Below are 17312 nucleotides of genomic sequence, written 5' to 3' on the forward strand. Positions count from 1 at the left end.
TGCTGTGATGGTTATAAAAAGTGGGGATTTGTTTTCCTTTTTTTTTTTTTAATTTTCTCTCTTGTTTTTTCTTCCCCTTCTGGCTGTCAGAGTGAATTTGTATCTTCTGGCAACATTGGGGAGGTGGGAAAGATGTCAAAAAGAGGACGTAAAATGCATTTTAAAGTGAGCTGTTAGGAATTGGTTTGACATTTCTGACAAAGGGAAAGGTTACTGCACACAGCTTTTCAGCTCCTATCTTCTTATTCCTTTTCTTGTCAATCATAACTGAAGGAGAGAAATTCCTCATCATGACTGCCTTGTTCTATGCGCACAGAATATCTGGCAGCTGGGCTTCACTTGGCATCAGCCACACTGCCCAGGCTGTGTCTGGTGTTTGGGGACATCTCCCTTGAGTGTCCCCTGAGCTGCAGGTGAGCTGGCTGCCAGGGTCAGGGGTAACCCTGGTCTCTCTCCCCACTGTGTTTTCCCATCTCTTTTGCAGGAATAAGAAATGTCTGCTCCTTCCCTCTTGCATCCTGCAAAGAGACCTTGAGCTTTGCTGAGTGACCTCCTATAGAAATTTCAGATCACAGATTGGGAGCTATTTGCATAATCTAATGAACCTTTACTTTTAACAACAGACCAGTAACTCTGTTGCCAAGTTTGGCACCCAGGGATGTTTGGCATCTGACCTTGTTCCTTCTTTGATCACCTGCTTGGAGGATGGGCCACAGATAGATATTTCATGTTGGATGTTAGGAAAAAATTCTTCTTCATAAGAGTGGTCTGACCCTAGAACTGCTGCCCAGGCACTGTCTGTGGAGGTGTTCCAAAACATGGAGATATGGCACTGAGGGATGTGGTTTAGTGGGCAGTATTGGTGGTAGGTGGACAGCTGGATGAGATGATCTTAGAGGCCTTTTCCAACATTACTGATTGCATGATTCAGTGATTCTATATAGATAGAAACTTTGTGCAGACAGGAAATTTCAAGGCAGCACACAAATGGGCAAGCCAGCACTAAAAGGAGGGCTGTTCAGAAAAAGATCTACTGGTGAAAAGGTCTGGACTTTGAATGCAGAAATGTTTTATTGTTGATGCTTAAAACTGCAATGAGCTGAGTCTGAGACAAGGGAAATCAACGTGTCTGAGCATTAACTTTAACTAATAGGTGCTTACCTCGTGTTTGATTCCTGGATAACTCATGGACAGGAAAAGAGTAAGATTATTTGCCAGTTCATTATGAAAGCAGTAATTAGCTCTAAATGGCTTTTGGTTTCTTCTCAAATCCTTCTACAGGACCGGCTTGATTGCTTCAGTTTCCTGCAAAATGAAAGACTGAAGCACTTTAAGTATTTTGGTAAAAATATGCAAATTTGATTGTTTTTCCGAAAGCAACTGAAAACATAAACTTATTTGAGGAAACTCTCAAGTGTCTGCTCTTTAGCTGAGCATTAACATTTTCTGATGCAGACGCAGCAAATAAGTTTCATTAATTCTTTTTCTTCTAGTCCGAGCTTGCTTAGCAGTTCTGTGGTTTTCATTTAGGTGGGAGGGGGATAAACCTCTGCAGAGTTTCTGTCTCTGCTTCTGGGTTGCAGCTCTTGGTTTTGCTTTTTTGTCTTTCTGGACTAAACCCAAAGACACTTTTTCCAGAGGCCCAGAGAAGCCTCCAGAGGCAGAGCTTCCCTTGGCAGGCAGCAGAGCACAATTGCAAAGCAGGAAAGAAGAGCCTTATTTAGCAAGCAGTTGTTGTTTTCCGAGTTGATGAAACAATTAGATGGAGATGATGCTCTGTTGCTGTTCTGCTCTTTTAATAGCACAGTGCTCCTTGGCCAGGACAAGCTTCTTTGTAGTTTGAGCAAACCAGGTGGAACCACACAGGAGTCTTCACTCAACCTCTCCCTGAGTCTCACAGAGGGGATGTTCAGCTGGCAAAGGGCAGCTGAAGAAGGAAACCAACCTGGCAACAGGAATACTCGCTGCCTATTGAAGCACTTAATAAAAAACTGGAGCAATCCCCTCCCAAAAATGGCTCTACAGCCAGACTGCAGACAACACGTTGAGCACTGCCGTTACCTCCCCATGCAGGTGCAGAAGGTGCAGTATGTTCACCAGTGAGCATGGGGTGAGAGCTGCTCTGATCTGCACAGGAGTGACAGCTCTCCATACCCCTGTCATCCAATATGGATTACATGGAGAATGATGAAGAACAGCAGTGCTGCCATAGATCAGACCAATTCAAGCAGCTGCAGGTCTGGAGACCTGTTTGTTGTTTCTTTCTTTCCCACTACTCCTTCTGGAAGTAAATAGTGTTGTCTGCTGAGCTGCAAGCTGAGCTTGATGCTAAACATGCTGGAAATGCCAGGCAGTGGATGCTTCCACACTTCCATGCTGCTGCATATGGATTGGCTTCTCCAAGAGTTGCTAATAAACAATTTGATGGCCTGATTTTATCAGCCAGACAGGAAGGTGAATATAAAAGAACAAGAAGAAAAAAAAAAAAAAGGAAAGGGGATTAAAATTAACAGTGATCTCAATTCCCTGAGTTTCACTTAAACAATCTCATTAATCCTGTCTGCAGTGCATGTACTATGTCTGTGCTCCCCGCTCTGACAGGTCCCCAAATCACATTCACTGCCATTCATTATGTGCAATGGGATAAAACATTTATTCAGAGTCATGTTTTATTCCGGAGGAAAAAAAGCTATTTCTGTAAACTCCAGACATCTGATTAATGGGTGGCACTTCCCCTGCTGGCCCCAGGCCCTGTGCCCAGAGCTGGGTCCTGCTGGTCGTGCTGGGATCAAGCCACCATGAAGCGGGACAGGCATTGGCTTCACCAGATCTTGTGCTTGGAGGCAGCACAGCCTTACCTGTAGATAAGCAGCAGAGCTCATTTCCAGCAGCCATTTGCCACTGAAAACCAGCCAATGCCTGAAATTTAAGATGAAACGTTGGGAGCTGAAAGCAGATGGGCTTGCAGACACATGGAATAGCCAAGTTTTGAACTCTGCAGCAAGTCCACAGTTTGCCCCACTTACTGGCATGTTGGTAAGCCAGCTCAGTAAAGGCTTAGGCTGAGGAAGATTCACTGGAGCTGACACATTTGCACATTTCAGACACAACGTTGTAACCTAGAGGTCTTTGCTAACAATCCTCACAATGGTGTGGACAGAAGCAATCACAGTTTAATGGTACAAGCTACGAAATACTTAAACACATTTGCTGTTCAGAGCCTTCAAACCAGCCAGGGAGCCTTGTTCCCCATCCGGAGGTACCATGTGCCCTAGCAACAGGCAGATCTGCTGCACCCTTTGCTTGTCTTTCTGATCAAAATTGGCTTTTTGTTTCTGTTGTTGTCAATGGCTGTATGTAAATGAAATGTCACAGAAGCCATGTGTATATATGCACATATATATAATATAACACAACTATTTGATAACAATACGTTTTACAAGCAACAAGTCCAATACAACCTAGATTTCTATGTTGTTCTCATCTGTGACTCAGCCCCACTGTAGAACAAATATCCTCTTCTCAATTTGTCCCCTTGTGTCCCAACAAAGCCAACACTACCTCCAGTGCTCAGCCAACACCTCCTCTCGAAATAAGTAAGAGTGGAATTTGGATCTCTACAAAATCTGTGAGAATGCTGTAAACCTTGAGAGCCCTGCATCAAATTTGCCTGAAAATGGCCAATGCATTTAGGAGTTAATAGGGGTTTTAGTCTCTATGCTCTGTTAAGCTTTGTTTCCTAAGGAATGCAGGCTGAACTATTGCTCTGCCTTCTTAAGACAGTTATGCACAAGTGTACATGCTTCTTTAAATCAGGAAGCATGAAAACAAATTAAGGTTTTAAATCACCACAGATCAATTACCGAGCAGCTACTGCAACCTGCTACCTCTGCTGAACTAAGGTGCGGGCAGGAACATCTAAATCAGCGCTGCTTAACCCACAGCTCTCTGAACACAACTTATTCAGTGCTGCTGAATCTCACCCCTCTGCAATCATCTTGCTTTCAAATCACTGCAGGAATGATAAAACAGAAGCTCTCTCTCCGTGAGGAAGGTTCAAGTGTTCTTGTAGCTCTCAGTTCTTCTCAGTCACCCAACAAGTAGACCCAACCTGGTGCTTCCGTTCTTAGCATGCAATGCATATTTAATTCTTCTAGCATCTGTTATTCAGAGCATCTTCAGAATATCTTTGCCACCTTTCATCCCAGTTGCTTTCATAACAGGAGTTGCTTCTTTCTTGAAAAGCAGCTGGCATTGAGCTGAGCTGGGGTACCAGGCTGCTTGTATTTAGGGTCCTGTCTAGACTAGAGTTACAATGAAGTGAGAATACAAGGATGATTACTTATCATCTGATTATGAAGCAGCTGAATGTCACAAGGCAGAAAGGACCTTAAATTTCTGTTTTTGTAGCCCCAAATTGGAGAGTGTGCCTTTGGGCTTTTCTGATCTACGGCAGAACAATGTTGCTATAACTAGAAATTGCTCCATTTAGTTCCTAAGGGAAGAATCCATCCAAAATGAATATCGTCAGCAGTAAAATAGCTAACTTTTGGGAAGAAGATAGCACACGCTATAAAAAAAACACGACCCCACAAACAGAATTTCCCCCTGTAGACTGATAATGACTCATTTCAATGTTGAAAACATAATTGAATTGCTCCTTGCAGCAATTAGGAAAGCTTGTTGATGTGCAACTATTTAATTGTGTTTTGATACTGTGGACTGTCTGTGGCAAGCTGCAAGCACCATTTTGCCTGTGAAATCAGTTGATCTTTGCTGCTTATTTTTTCCCAAACTCCATCCTATTCCAGAATGCACAGAGATTGGAAAGTGGTAGGAATTTTGGGGAGACTACAGGCCTGAGTCTTTCCCAGTCACCTGCAATGGCTGCTGCCCAGTGGCACATTAAGTGTTTCGTAGCTTGTGCCATTAAACTGTGATTGCTTCTGTCCGCACCGTTGTGAGGATTGTTAGCAAAGACTTCTAGGTTAAAATGTTGTGTCTGAAAGGGTTTTGGGAGCAGTTGCATATATACAGCTCTTGTGAAACTCAGGCGTCTGAAGAGAAGGGGATGTGAGGGATGTCTGGGCACAGTTTAACATCTGAAGATGACCTGTGCTCAGCACCGGGGTCAAAGCAGGTAGGAGGGCTAGAAAAGTAATAAAAATATTACATTTTCCCATTCCCAGTGGCCAAATGCGTAAACACCTTCAGCATGGCTCATTGTCCCTGGTGGCATCTGGTTTGGTTGCTTAAGCAAAGGCAAAAATCCTGGGAGGGACAGATGTTAAAATTGCAAGGATAGAATTCACCATCTATGGCACGGAGTTGCTACTCCAGTCCAGGCGAACTTCTGTTGAGTGATGTTTGCTGATGTATTCATCTCAAGAGGTAAGGAAGAAAAAAGGTTGTTTGTTCTCTGCTAAGGGGAGTCTCAGAGATGATCAGAGTCACTGCCCAATAGCATGTGGAATCCAGGGAATGAAAGCTGTACCTGTGAACATCAGGATTCCTTGTTAGGGGATTGTGCAGGGAAAAGCCAGCACGTCTCTTTGCTACTCTGGCTGCCTGCCACGTTCTGAAGTATGAGCCAGTTCTGTCTGGGCAGCTGGATCTGCTTGAGGACTCTGCCAATGACGAGGCAGGCAGCTTGTGAGCATGAGAGGTGGTCAAGCTGTCAGAAAGCATCCCTTCCTCGGAGCTGTTATGGACAGGATACAAATGCAGAACCAGCTCCTTTGCTTTGGCCAAGACCAGCACCCTGGGTGAAGAGGCATCTCCACCTGCCCACTAGCCATTGTGACTTGGCATGGGCAAATGGATGAAGATATTTGATTCTGGACTCCAGCATTTTGGAAAGGCTGCAGTTTATGTACTTTCTAATCTAGCACGCCTTCACTTTAGAGCTGCAAAATTATCCTTTTTTCTCAAGTCCTGTTGTTAGTCACCTGCAGTTGTTACAGCCAGCAGTTATGTCAGCACAGCCAACCTGTGGCACCCAGTTAGGCGCATCAGGAAAGAGTGGAATTATTTGATTCTGCTGCTGAAACATCCTGGAGGACAAGCTGTGCCCTCCAGGTCAGCAGATTTGAAGATAGATCAGAGTGTCTCCAAAACACAAAGAGAGTTCAGATCAAGAGCTGTTCTCAGGCCAGGATGAATCACAGCGGGATCTAGGATACTTCTCTGAAACTGCTGCCATGAACATCGATGAGTGAACCTGGTCAGTTTTCTGCAGTCTGTAGTTTGTATGAGTTGTGTTATATGTTACAACTGTATGAGTTATGTGCCAGTACATTCTGTTGATAAAATACTGTATCATGTACGATGGCATTTTTGCAATTATCAATTTTGTTGATATTGCTGTTAAAAAAGAAAAAAGAAAAAAAAAGAATGTATATTCAGTGAAAATGGAATAACTTCCCTGTTCTTGGCTGATTAACGTTGATAGCAGATTTGGAGAACTGAGAGAGTTGGGAATTTCCACCAGCTGGCAACTTAATATTCATTACGAAAAGCCTAGCAAGAGTTTGTCGTTTTGCCTTGCAAACTGTTTTGGAAACTGTTTTGCTCAAGACATTGTTGGAATAGCCACAAACATCAGAAAATACGTCTGTGATGCCATCAGGGAGAGATTAGTTCCAGGGGTGGTATGGTAAGGAGGCAAAAAAGCACCCCTCTCCTTTGTAATGGAGGGAAGGAAGATGAAGTTGGGTCAGAAAGTGGGGATGTCTGAAGGATGTTTAGGAAAGGGCTGGAGGAACCTGGGAGGTGTCTGCTGCTGTTCAGAGCTGAGGGAACTCCAGCAGGGTATGGCTCACTGCAGGCATCTGGGTTCGTGGGGCAGCTGAGTGGCAGAGGATGTGTTGGGTGCTCCCTCATGCATGCCTGCATTGACTGGCACATTCCCCAGGGGAACTCTGTGTTATGTGTCACTGCACGTGCCACTCTTCAGCTGGGGCTGGCAGGGCGGCCAGGAGGTGTCCTCTGCCTCTATAAATCTATTACGCTGCTGTAAGTATTTCCCCACCATCGTAAGGACCAATACGTTTGCTTGTTTGGGCCCTTTTTCTTTTGCAAAGTGAAAAAAAAAAAGCATCATTGCTGAGAGTAGATACTTCTTGTAGAAGCATTTTATTTTCTTTGCTGTGCTGTAGAGATCAATAACAGTCAGCAACTGAATGTGGGAAGCATCTGAGTGCACCCCTTCCTGATCTGGGAAAGGGACAAAAAGAAATGGAATGATTCAATGAATCCTGAACAAATTAGTGGTTTTCTTGCTGGAACCAATCCCTTTCTTCCACGTTCATTTTTCTCTTTCTCTTATTCCCCAAAATAGAACAGAAAAATTTCATCTCCCAACTCAAAAGGTTTCTTAATTTTCTTTTTGCTTTTCTTACTTAAAAAACAAACAGAGAAAATGAAAACAACAGCAATCAAATGCCAAAGTGATTCATTTGGACAAATGCACCGGTTCATCATCAGGGAATGAAACATCAGTAATGGTTTGCCTTTAAACTGGTAAATTAACTCCAGCTGTCATGTCATGAATTCTCTTCAGCTGAAGCCACTGCTGCCACAGCCTTGAAGACACTCGTTGCAACAGCTAAAATGAGACTGGGGAGCAATTACTTACCTGCGTGTAAATACTTACTCTGCATTCAGATGATCAGATTCTGGGCCTTTGTATCTTTTTGCCTGTTTCTCATGGTAAATGCACTACTGGTAAAGTTGAACAAACACACAACTGTCCCACCCTCCCCCCTTTATTTTTTTTTTGAGCAGTATGAATGTGGTTTTGCCTATTTCCAAATGTCGTTTATCCCCTTTAAAAGAGCCAAAGAGCAAAACTTTGTTTCCGACAAAGGCCTGAAATAAAATGTCATGCTTTGCCTTAGGAAGCTGTGCTGATTGACGGATGGCTTCCAAGCTCTCAGAAAAGCCCACGCTGGGATGTTCACAGCGCACTAAGAAATACTGACCTCTACAGATGAGGAAACCAAGGTATGAATGGAGATTCCCCTCCCCAAGGTCTGGTGGCAGATTCCTTTTGCTACAGCACCATGTTGGCTGAACCCTACGATCTTCCTCGTTGTAATTATCACATAGACCAGATCTTTCCTTTCAAAGCTTCTGGGGCAGCAGCACTAGCAGCCGAGCAGGGCTTTGCAGGCCAAACCTTTGCCTCCTGCTCTGCCCTCATCATCCCAGTCCTTGCCCAGGTGTGCAGCTTTGGGCAGGAGGACCCTGGTACAGCAGCAGGAGGTGGTTCTTTTTGCATTGCCCAATCCCCAGTGGCATGGCTAACTGAATGGACATATTTCATTAAACATCGCCATCACCATCTGTTCCATCCCAATTAGTAATTAAAAAGAAAAAAGAACATATTTCTCAATTACAGTAGTGGAGGTGAGTTATCAATGGCTTTAAATCCTATAGGTTTTCCTGTAAGGCAACCTCACAGTTAATAAGTTTAATTCAGTTCTTTGGCCCTGTCTCCCCACCACTCATTTCTCTCTCCAAAATAGCAGTTTGGAAACTTCTTCAGAGCAATGTCCCCAGAGCTGTGACCGAGCATGGTGCTGGAACAAAGGGCTGTTTGATCTGCTCATGCCTAGAACCAAGGCAGTGAGGCAAGTGCTTTTATGAACTGCTGTGGTGTTGTTCCTTCTTATAGGTGATGGGAATCCTACCTGCCTGCAACACTGGGTCCCTTGCTCTACCCTGAAGGAAAGCATCTTCCAAGCTGATCTGAGGTATTGAGTAAAAGATCTTTTACTTTCTTGTCTGATCCAAAGGTGGAACACCTGCCCTATAAGAACAGGATGAGAGAGCTGAGGCTGTTCAGCCTGAAGAAGAGGAGGCTGCAGAGACCTGAGAATGGCTTATCGGTACCTAAAGGAACTGTAAGAAGGAAAGGGATAGATTCCTTAGTGTGGTCTGTTGTGATAGGACACAAACAAAGGCAAATGGTTTCAAACTAAAAAAGGGGAGATTTAGATTGGATATAAAGAATGAGGTTTTTATAGTAAGGGTGGTGAGGCAGTGGCACAGGTTGCCCACAGAGGTGGTGGTGCCCCATCTCTGCAGACACCCAAGGTCAGTCTGGAGGAGCACTGAGCACTGATGAAGCTGTGGGTGTCCCTGTTCAGTGCAGGGGAGTCGGACCAGATGACTTCCAAGGGTCCCTTCCACCTCAAACGATTCTACGATGCTATGATTGCAAATAACGTTTAATATAAAGACAGGCAAAGGTTGCCTTCTGAAATTAGAGAGCTGGCGGTATAAATCACCGCTTCCAGTCATATCCTGCATCTCTGGCTGCTAGCCTGGGGTGTTGGAAATGAGAACCTATGAGCTGGGAGAGGCAGGAGGTGGATGCCGCAGCAGACGCCTGCTGTTGTCCTAGGAGATGGTTTCCAAATCTGGAGGCAGGTTTGCTCTGACCTTTAGGAGGCAGCGCTGATTTGTTTTGTTGCTGCGCTGTGTTTTTCCTTTGTGCTCCCATTAATCATTTTCATTCAAATGAAACCTGTGATCGGGCAATGCGCAGAACTCGTTTCATGAAGCCTGGCTGTGCGTGTTTGTGCGTCTCTAAAAAAAATACCGCAGCCAATTCTGTTAAATTATTAGTCCTGTATTTTTTCAAATTTACTGTCGCCCTCAGGTAAAATCGCTGCTGCAACTAAATAAAACCTCTGGAAATTAATTCCGGCTCCTGACAGCCCTTAAGCCCTTGGGGCATTTAAATTCTGGATTTAGCGGCAGGATTATTACTTCAGTGCAGCAGTTAACCATGTCTTTAAGCAGAGTTGCCCATAATAGTCAGTCCTGATTCCGCAGCACTTTTACAATGAGGACAGGGAAATGGCCCCTTTTGTTATGCGCTTTTAATGTAAGTGGTGGGATCAAACAACCGCACTGGTTAAAAGACCCACCGTAAAGTTGGAGTCGGAATCGCTTTTTATCTGGCTCCTGCTGCATTGTGAATGTGTCTTGTTTCCTGACCGGGACCCTCTTGGCAGAAATTTCCGTGCACTCCTGTTTTTGTTTGCTGCTGCTGTTGCTTTTCTAATGGCAGCAGCACTGCATGGGGCTTCATTTTGCTCTCGCCTCTTTTTAATGGTTGCAAATCGACTTTATTACTGCAGCCAGCTTGTCCATCTGCACCCGTTCCTGATGGGGCCTCGCGTAGCTCAGCTGTACGGTCGTGTGTTCTGTGATGGCAGGAGGGGCTGAGGAGCCTGGTGCTGTTCTGGGCACCCATGGGCAAACAGAAGGGTGCTGGAGCAGGCAAGGAGAGCGAAGCAAGCCAAGAAGAACGTCAGCAGGGATATAGGGCTTCTCCTTCATTCAAGTGGATATGATAGTGACAACAGCCCAGGCGATGCCCTCTATCTTTTTTTTTTTTTTTTTTTTTTTTTTAGATCTGCATCTTGGGCTCCTGTCCTTCTGCAGAGACAGAGTCAAAGCATTGCACTACTGCTGCACCAGAGAGGAGCGAGCACAGCCTGGTGACAGCGTTAGACGCATGGCAGTGTGCTGGGGAACGAGATCCAAGCCCAGATCGAGCCATCAGGTGCTGTGCTGATCCACCCCTGGAGAGAAATATGTTACTGGGACAAGTAGAAAGGCAGTCAGATAACAGCTGAGGTTTGGCAGGCTCCTTTGGGAGCTGGTGTTTAGCAGAAGGTCCCTGGTAGGGAGAGGTAGGATGGAAATGTCACCATGCTCTTTGTTTTGTAGCTTCTCTGGAGATGATCTTTACTCTACATTAGTTTTAGCCTGATGAAATCCCAAGTGTGAATGCTGACAAATTAATGAGCACTTGAACTCTGGGAGTTTCTGGGCAGCCTCTGCAGATCTCACCATCAGACAGGGCTGGTAGTGATGTCTGAGTAATGTAAGGATCCAAAGGTCAGGATTGTCCCCCCCTCCCACCCCATCCCCGTTTTCACAGAATTACAAACACCATCAGTCTTTAGAAGAAGGAAAAACAAAGCTGGCTCTATGCAGAGCCACTCACATCAGCACAGAGCCCAGACTGACTTATCTTGCTGTTTGTGCCCAGCTCCTGATCAGTGCAGCTGCAAGACTTTATAAACAGACTTAGAATACAGCCATGCCAGTTGCTAGCAGCATTGTGTGAGGACCAAATCCTGATGTAAATCAAAGCAAGGGTAATCTGCAAGCTTCTTAAAGATGCCTGTTTCTCAGCTCACAGATAATCTTGGTCAAGCCCCTAATGCATAATTAAGATAATCAGCAATGAGACACTTTATAATACTTTTAGTATTACTAAAGCCTGTAGGACTTTTGCTGGCTTGTCTCTTGCCCAGCTTCTCAGAACAGAGGCAGGCAGTGCAGGCAGGCTGTTAGGTTAGGTGATAGAGCCAGCCGTGGTCAAGCTGGGGCTATGGATATGGGCTTTGCTGCCCTGGTGATGCATCAGACACGGCTGATGTGGAGGCAGCAGCCCTTGGACCAGCCTGGGGAGGAGGCTGCCTGTGTGCCTTGGCACTCTGGAAAGGTTTATGAGCTGGAGATCAGGGCTGCAGGAGTCAGCCAGGATTCAGTGCAGTGTCCAAGCTCATTAGGCCTGGGGATCCTGTGCTGAGTAACGCTGAGCAGTGCACACAGATGTCTCTGCCCCTCACTCCACTGAGCCGCGTAATGGAGAGCTAACTCTTTGTGGCAATTTAGGGCAGTGCTCTGGCTGGAAGGCCAGTGTGGATTAGATGGCATGAAGAGAACAGCGAGGACATAACTGATGGGCTTAGCATTTTCTAGCTGGGAATACACAGCCGCCTAAACATCAGAAATTTAAAATGATCAAACAGCATTCTGTCATCTCGTCCGTGTGCTTTTGTACCCACTGACAGACACTAACACAGTGTTAGCCTTGCCAAAACAGCTTTTACAAGCCTGATGCACAGACTGGTGCTCAGACAGCCTTCTCTGCTCGCAGGCACGTTTAGAAGTAGGACAAAATGTCAGAATATGTTCATACCTTAGGAGAAGATACACAGGCTGTGTGCTTCTGCTGGGTAATTGGAGAATAGGATGTAAATGTCTCTCAGTTCCAAGACAACCTTGTTGGCTGTGCCCAGCTCAGTCCTATCCTTTATGCAGCGCTGTGTTCATCTGCTTCCAGTTGTGGTCAAAGCTTCTGGGTAGCACTATCAACACAAACTTGTTTCCTGGGAGTCAGATTTTACACAAATTCATTTGCCAGCTTCCATGGGGAGCACATAGCAGGATGCAAAGTGCATCTGTCACAGCTGAGCCTTGCTGTATAGGAGAAGAGAGGGAGTTCTGGCATGCAGGACCTTCATGCTTGTTGGATAGGAGCTGGGCACAGCTGGCATCATGCTCTGGGATGGGTTCAGAGTTTGCTGTTGCAGATCTGGTTTGGAATTACATTGTGGAACTGAGAATAATGGCTAATTAATCTCTTGAATGATGGGGATAGGGGGCAAAGCCACCCTTCCTGGTCTCAATTCCAGCCATGAGCACTACAAGCCCTGCTCCTTGCAAATGTGAAATTGCATGAATAGTGTTCTGCCAAATTGCTGCTCAGGACTGAAAGGCTCTGAGCAGCCTTCTCCTCCTTTCCCAGCAAGGTTAGATTAAAAAAAGAGGTTATCTTTCCCTTCCCATCTTCCTTCCCCCTTTCCCAGGTTTAAAATCCAGAGAGCTGCTTCAGAGACAGTGAGAGAAATGGTTCCTGTAGTTGTATTCTTCTCCAGAGTTGTAAACTGTGTGCTTGTGCACACACACAAGCAAATGATGCATTTTAATTATCCTCAAATAATGAGGAACGTGCATCTGGGCATGACTGTGAGCCAGGAACAGCGCATTCATTCGTTCACTGTTGCATTACCCCTTTTGACCTTAATTTGAATCCCTCCAAGCTGGGTAGTTGCATCTGTCAGTATGGCTGTAGCTAACCTGCTGGGACCAAAAGCCTGACGCAGGGAAACTCTGTGCCATCCGTCCCTGCCTGCGGCCTGGCACTACCTGATGTTCTTCCAGTCCTCCCCTATTGCCCAGCCATCTCCTGCTTTGTGCATTCAGTCTGAGTTTGCCCTGAAAGCAGAGAGGCTAGAGCCTGTGACTGCACAGCCACAGCTCTCAGCTGCTGGGGAGAAGGGTCCCATTAATTCCCTCATCATCTCCCTGGCATGCAGTGTGGCTGATGAACTTGTCAGTCATCAGGTGACAACTGGACAGAAGGTCAGTTGTGCTAGCAGTGGCCAAGGAGCTCGATCTGAGTGCATGACTATGCTATTGTAAAGGGGCCCTGACTCAGCTTGATCCTTTGCATAGCTTTGCTGCATAACTTTCCATCTTAGCTCCCATCTCCTGTAGGTTTTGCCAGCCTCTTGTGATAGATGATCCCCACTTCTTCAGCAAGTGTGTTTTCAGCAGTTAGTCACAGTCTGAGGCTCTGCAAGCTGCTTAGCTTCAGGTGGAAGAGAATATGGGAAGGGGCTGGGGTGGGGAATGCTGTTTGTGAGCTGCAGATGGAGGGCTGGTTCCCGATCCCTGTTTCCAAGAAGGGTCTGCAGAGGCTTTTTAAGAACTGCGCCAGGCTTGAAAGCAACCAGAGATCCTGGAACTGCATGAGAGAACATGAGAGGTCTACAGAGACTGGGAGTGATTGTGCCAGTACCACAGCAACCCCATCATACTGTGTGCTTGTAAAATCTCTGTATTAATAACTGAAGTGAGCCTTAGACTGCTCTGTGCTCCTTACAGTCCAGTTTACGTTTCTTCAGCCTAACATGAACTCAGAACTTCTCTGCATCTGCTTATTCCTTGTCTCCCTCCTTCCTCTTTCCCCTGACATCTCCAGAGCAGGGCTGTGCTCAGTGTTTCCTTGTTTGGCGATGGAGGTGGATGGATGCTGTGTCCCAGCCCTCTTCGCAGAGCTGCTCTTTATGCTCAGCTCCCACTGACGCAAATTAGAAGGGCCACATTGGGATACATCCCCACCTGAGAAAACATAATCCTGAGTTTAACAACCCACCCGAAGAACAGGTTCTCCCTGGAGTCTCATCCAGCTTTCTATGTAGCTGGGGTTCATGCTTTCAGCAGGCTGGTGCTGCCATGGGGACAGCATCCCAGCACATCCTCCTTTCTCTCCAGCAGCATTGAAAGCAGAGCCCCTCAGGGGTGGCCTTTTCCTGGCTCTTTCCCAGCAGCGTACCAGTACTCAGCTTGCCAGACCACATCTGAACCAAAGAGCGATGGCTCCCCTTGCTCCCTGGTTATTTATTTATTCAGAGGCGAGCGGCAGGGAGCCTGGCAGTATCCAGCCTCCTCCACATGCAGCAGAAGTAGCAGAAGGTCTGCTCAGATAGGCACGGTGGGCAGATGGCTCGAGGTGACCCCCAGGGCAATGCCAACCAGCGAGCCACTGGGACACAGCCAGGCTGAGCAGAACACAGCTCCCATTGGGGCAGCACAGGGCCATCTGCAACGTGTGTCCCAGCTGTGTGGGCCATACTGGTACTGGAGGGATGCGGGCACCATTGGGCCCATGGGCTCATCGTGCTGCCCTCCTTGGCAGCTCAGGCTGCTGGTAGCCCCTGAGAAGCCCTGGCTGGCTTGGGGAACCAACTGGGCTGGAAAAGCCCCAAATATCTTAGTGCTGGGAAGGGGGTGAATCATAATGGGCGAAAATTTGGGGTGGACATTCCCTCTGGAATTTGTGGGAATTGGCAGTGACTGCAGCACAGCAAAGGTTGTGTAGAACTGAGGGTTGGGTGGTTTTTTTTCTCTTTTGCTTACGTGTGATTGCTGCCAAAGCTTTTACGAAGTTAAATTACACAGCTTGAACCTTTCCCCCTGTATCCAGATGCTGCAGTACAGCTGTGGCAAAAATCTAACAAATGCTACCCTTATCCACTTTGCCTTTTGTATTAATGCTTGTAACAAACCAGAACGTTTTACCTTGCACATTTCCAGCAAACCTAGATAGAACAGGCTCTGCAGTAAGAAACAGCATATCTGCTAAAACTGCACCTGCTGCAAGAGTGATTTGCAGTGAAGATGACTCTTCACGATGCAGAAAGAGTCCAGTTTCCATTGGTATACCTGAAGGTAACAAGGACTAAGCTGGAATTTGAATTGAGTGGAAGCTCACTTGCTTTTACCACTCTCTATTTTTAAGGTAATTCTTTCCTTGCTTAAAAGCTCTTCTTGGAAATGGCATAGGATAGTGACTGGGGATAGAACAGTGGTTGCAAATACCTCACTGAGCTATAGGAAAATATGATTTATGAAAGAAAAAATAATTATCTTAGTTTATTAACTCATGGCGTGATTTTTTTAGTGGCAGAGTTATAGGTTAATTAGTATGTGTGCTGTCCTTATGCCTATCAGAGTGATTCACAGGGGACCATGGATCACAGCCTCATTAGATAGGCCTCCCATAAAGGCAATCCTTCCGAAAGTGCTTTAATATGTCTGTGTGTGTGCCTGGAAAATTTTTTCACTTATCAGCAGAAAAAGTCAGAGACTAAATGGACAGAACTGGAAGTACTTTGGAGTGACACAAAACCTGTGCACTATTGAAATTCTGATTGGGTGCTTAGAGAGGAATTATTTTCTCTTGTATCTTTCTACATGTTGGATTTCTCAGCCTGGCTGCAAAGCATTTCTCTCTGAAAGACCCTGCTCGCTCTCCTGGCTCTCTTGAATTAGAGACAGCAGCAGAATGGCAATGATCCACCTCCCTTTGAGCATCCTTGCACGGCGCGGCGGTAAAAGCGGCTTAATGTTCCGTGGGGCTCTGGCTGAGCACAGCAAATAGCAAAGGTAATGCGACGTTCCTGCTTGGGAGGAACATCGAGAGGGGGGAAAAATACAGAATGACCTTTTATCTGTGAAAGTGAATGGCAATGGGATGCACGGATAACTGGAACGCAAGAGGCAGAGGGGCCTTGGCCTGATTATACCTCTTGGTACAGAGCAAAAGACCCCAGGGCAGGACTTTTGCCTTGTGTCCCTGTTCCCCTACTCTGCCTTAGCCAAGAACCAGAGCACAGCACTGCCAATGTGGCTGCACGATTTCTGGAGTGCAGCTAGCTCATTTTTGGCTATCTCTGCAGGTGGAGCGAATGCGTAATGACTTTGCAGACAGATGGTTAAAAAAAAAAAAAGGCTTGGTTTACTGTTTATCCTGCTAGACTCAGGCTGGGGGTAGAAAGTCATAAACGTCAAAGCTATTTGTCAATCTGCATCCCTTGGAATGGTGTAGAGGACCCTGAAAGGGGAAAAAGTCACAGGGAAGTTCATTTAATTTTTTGAACGCTGCATTCTTCTTCGTACAAGATCTCTCAGGGTGAAGAATCCATCGGGTTCTACTGAAAACCACTACTGAAATCTGCTTTTGGCTGTGGTCTTGCCAGGAAGGAATACTTCCCAAGATGACAGACCATAACTGCATCTCCTTTTGGAACGTGAAAAGCAGATTGTGAAAAGGCTCAAGAAAACGGTGACCATTTGGATCCTGGAGAGAAGCCCAATTGCTTCATTAAAGAAGAGTTGTCACATGTTTGTTTCTTAAATCCTGCTAAATACCTGCTTAGCAGCGTTATTGACAGGCTTTTCTCATGAACACTGAGCTGTTAAGCTGCTCCTAGTTTACAGCAAGAGGTTAAAGGATTTTTCAAAGCTCCCAATGAAAGCTTTACTAACTGGATTAACTGCTAACATGGATTTAGGCTTTGAGTCAGATTAACCTCAGTTGTTCAAAGTAGGTTCCTCTTGTTCGTTCCTTCTTCCCTTTTTCTTCTCTTTTTTTCCCCTCTCAGCTTTAACCCCTTTGTTTGTCAGGAATAATAGAAATGAAAGTCTCTTGTGCTTGTATTTGAGCAGGGGGTCACCGTGTGCTCCTCAGGCTGGGAAGAACAGGGCTGCAGCTCCAGGATGTGAAATGAGACCGAAGCAGCAGCTTCATAGCACCGTTAATGTCATTTAGGCTGTACTTAAACGTGTGTTTCTTCAGCATGTGAGGAGGACTTTCGCATTATCTACTCTCCTGCTGATTATTTCTGCTGTTGCGCTGCTTTCTGCGCTAGGGTGTGCATTTGTGAGCAGGCTACAGTCAGACTATCCACTGCCTCATTTGGAGGTGCTTTTCTCCACTCACTACCGCGCAGAGGCAACGTTCCAGAGCTGCTTTCTGAAGTCAGAATCTGTTTCAACTCATTCCACAGTAGCTGCAGTGCAGGAATCTATTAGGAAGTGCTAAAGGATGGCGTGTGGAGGAGCAGCACACACCAATGTGGGCCCTCCTGCCC

Source organism: Lagopus leucura, unplaced genomic scaffold (genome assembly GCF_019238085.1).
Source record: "Lagopus leucura isolate 7727_CA_CO unplaced genomic scaffold, USGS_WTPT01 Super-Scaffold_100030, whole genome shotgun sequence".
Classification (NCBI taxonomy): domain Eukaryota; kingdom Metazoa; phylum Chordata; class Aves; order Galliformes; family Phasianidae; genus Lagopus; species Lagopus leucura.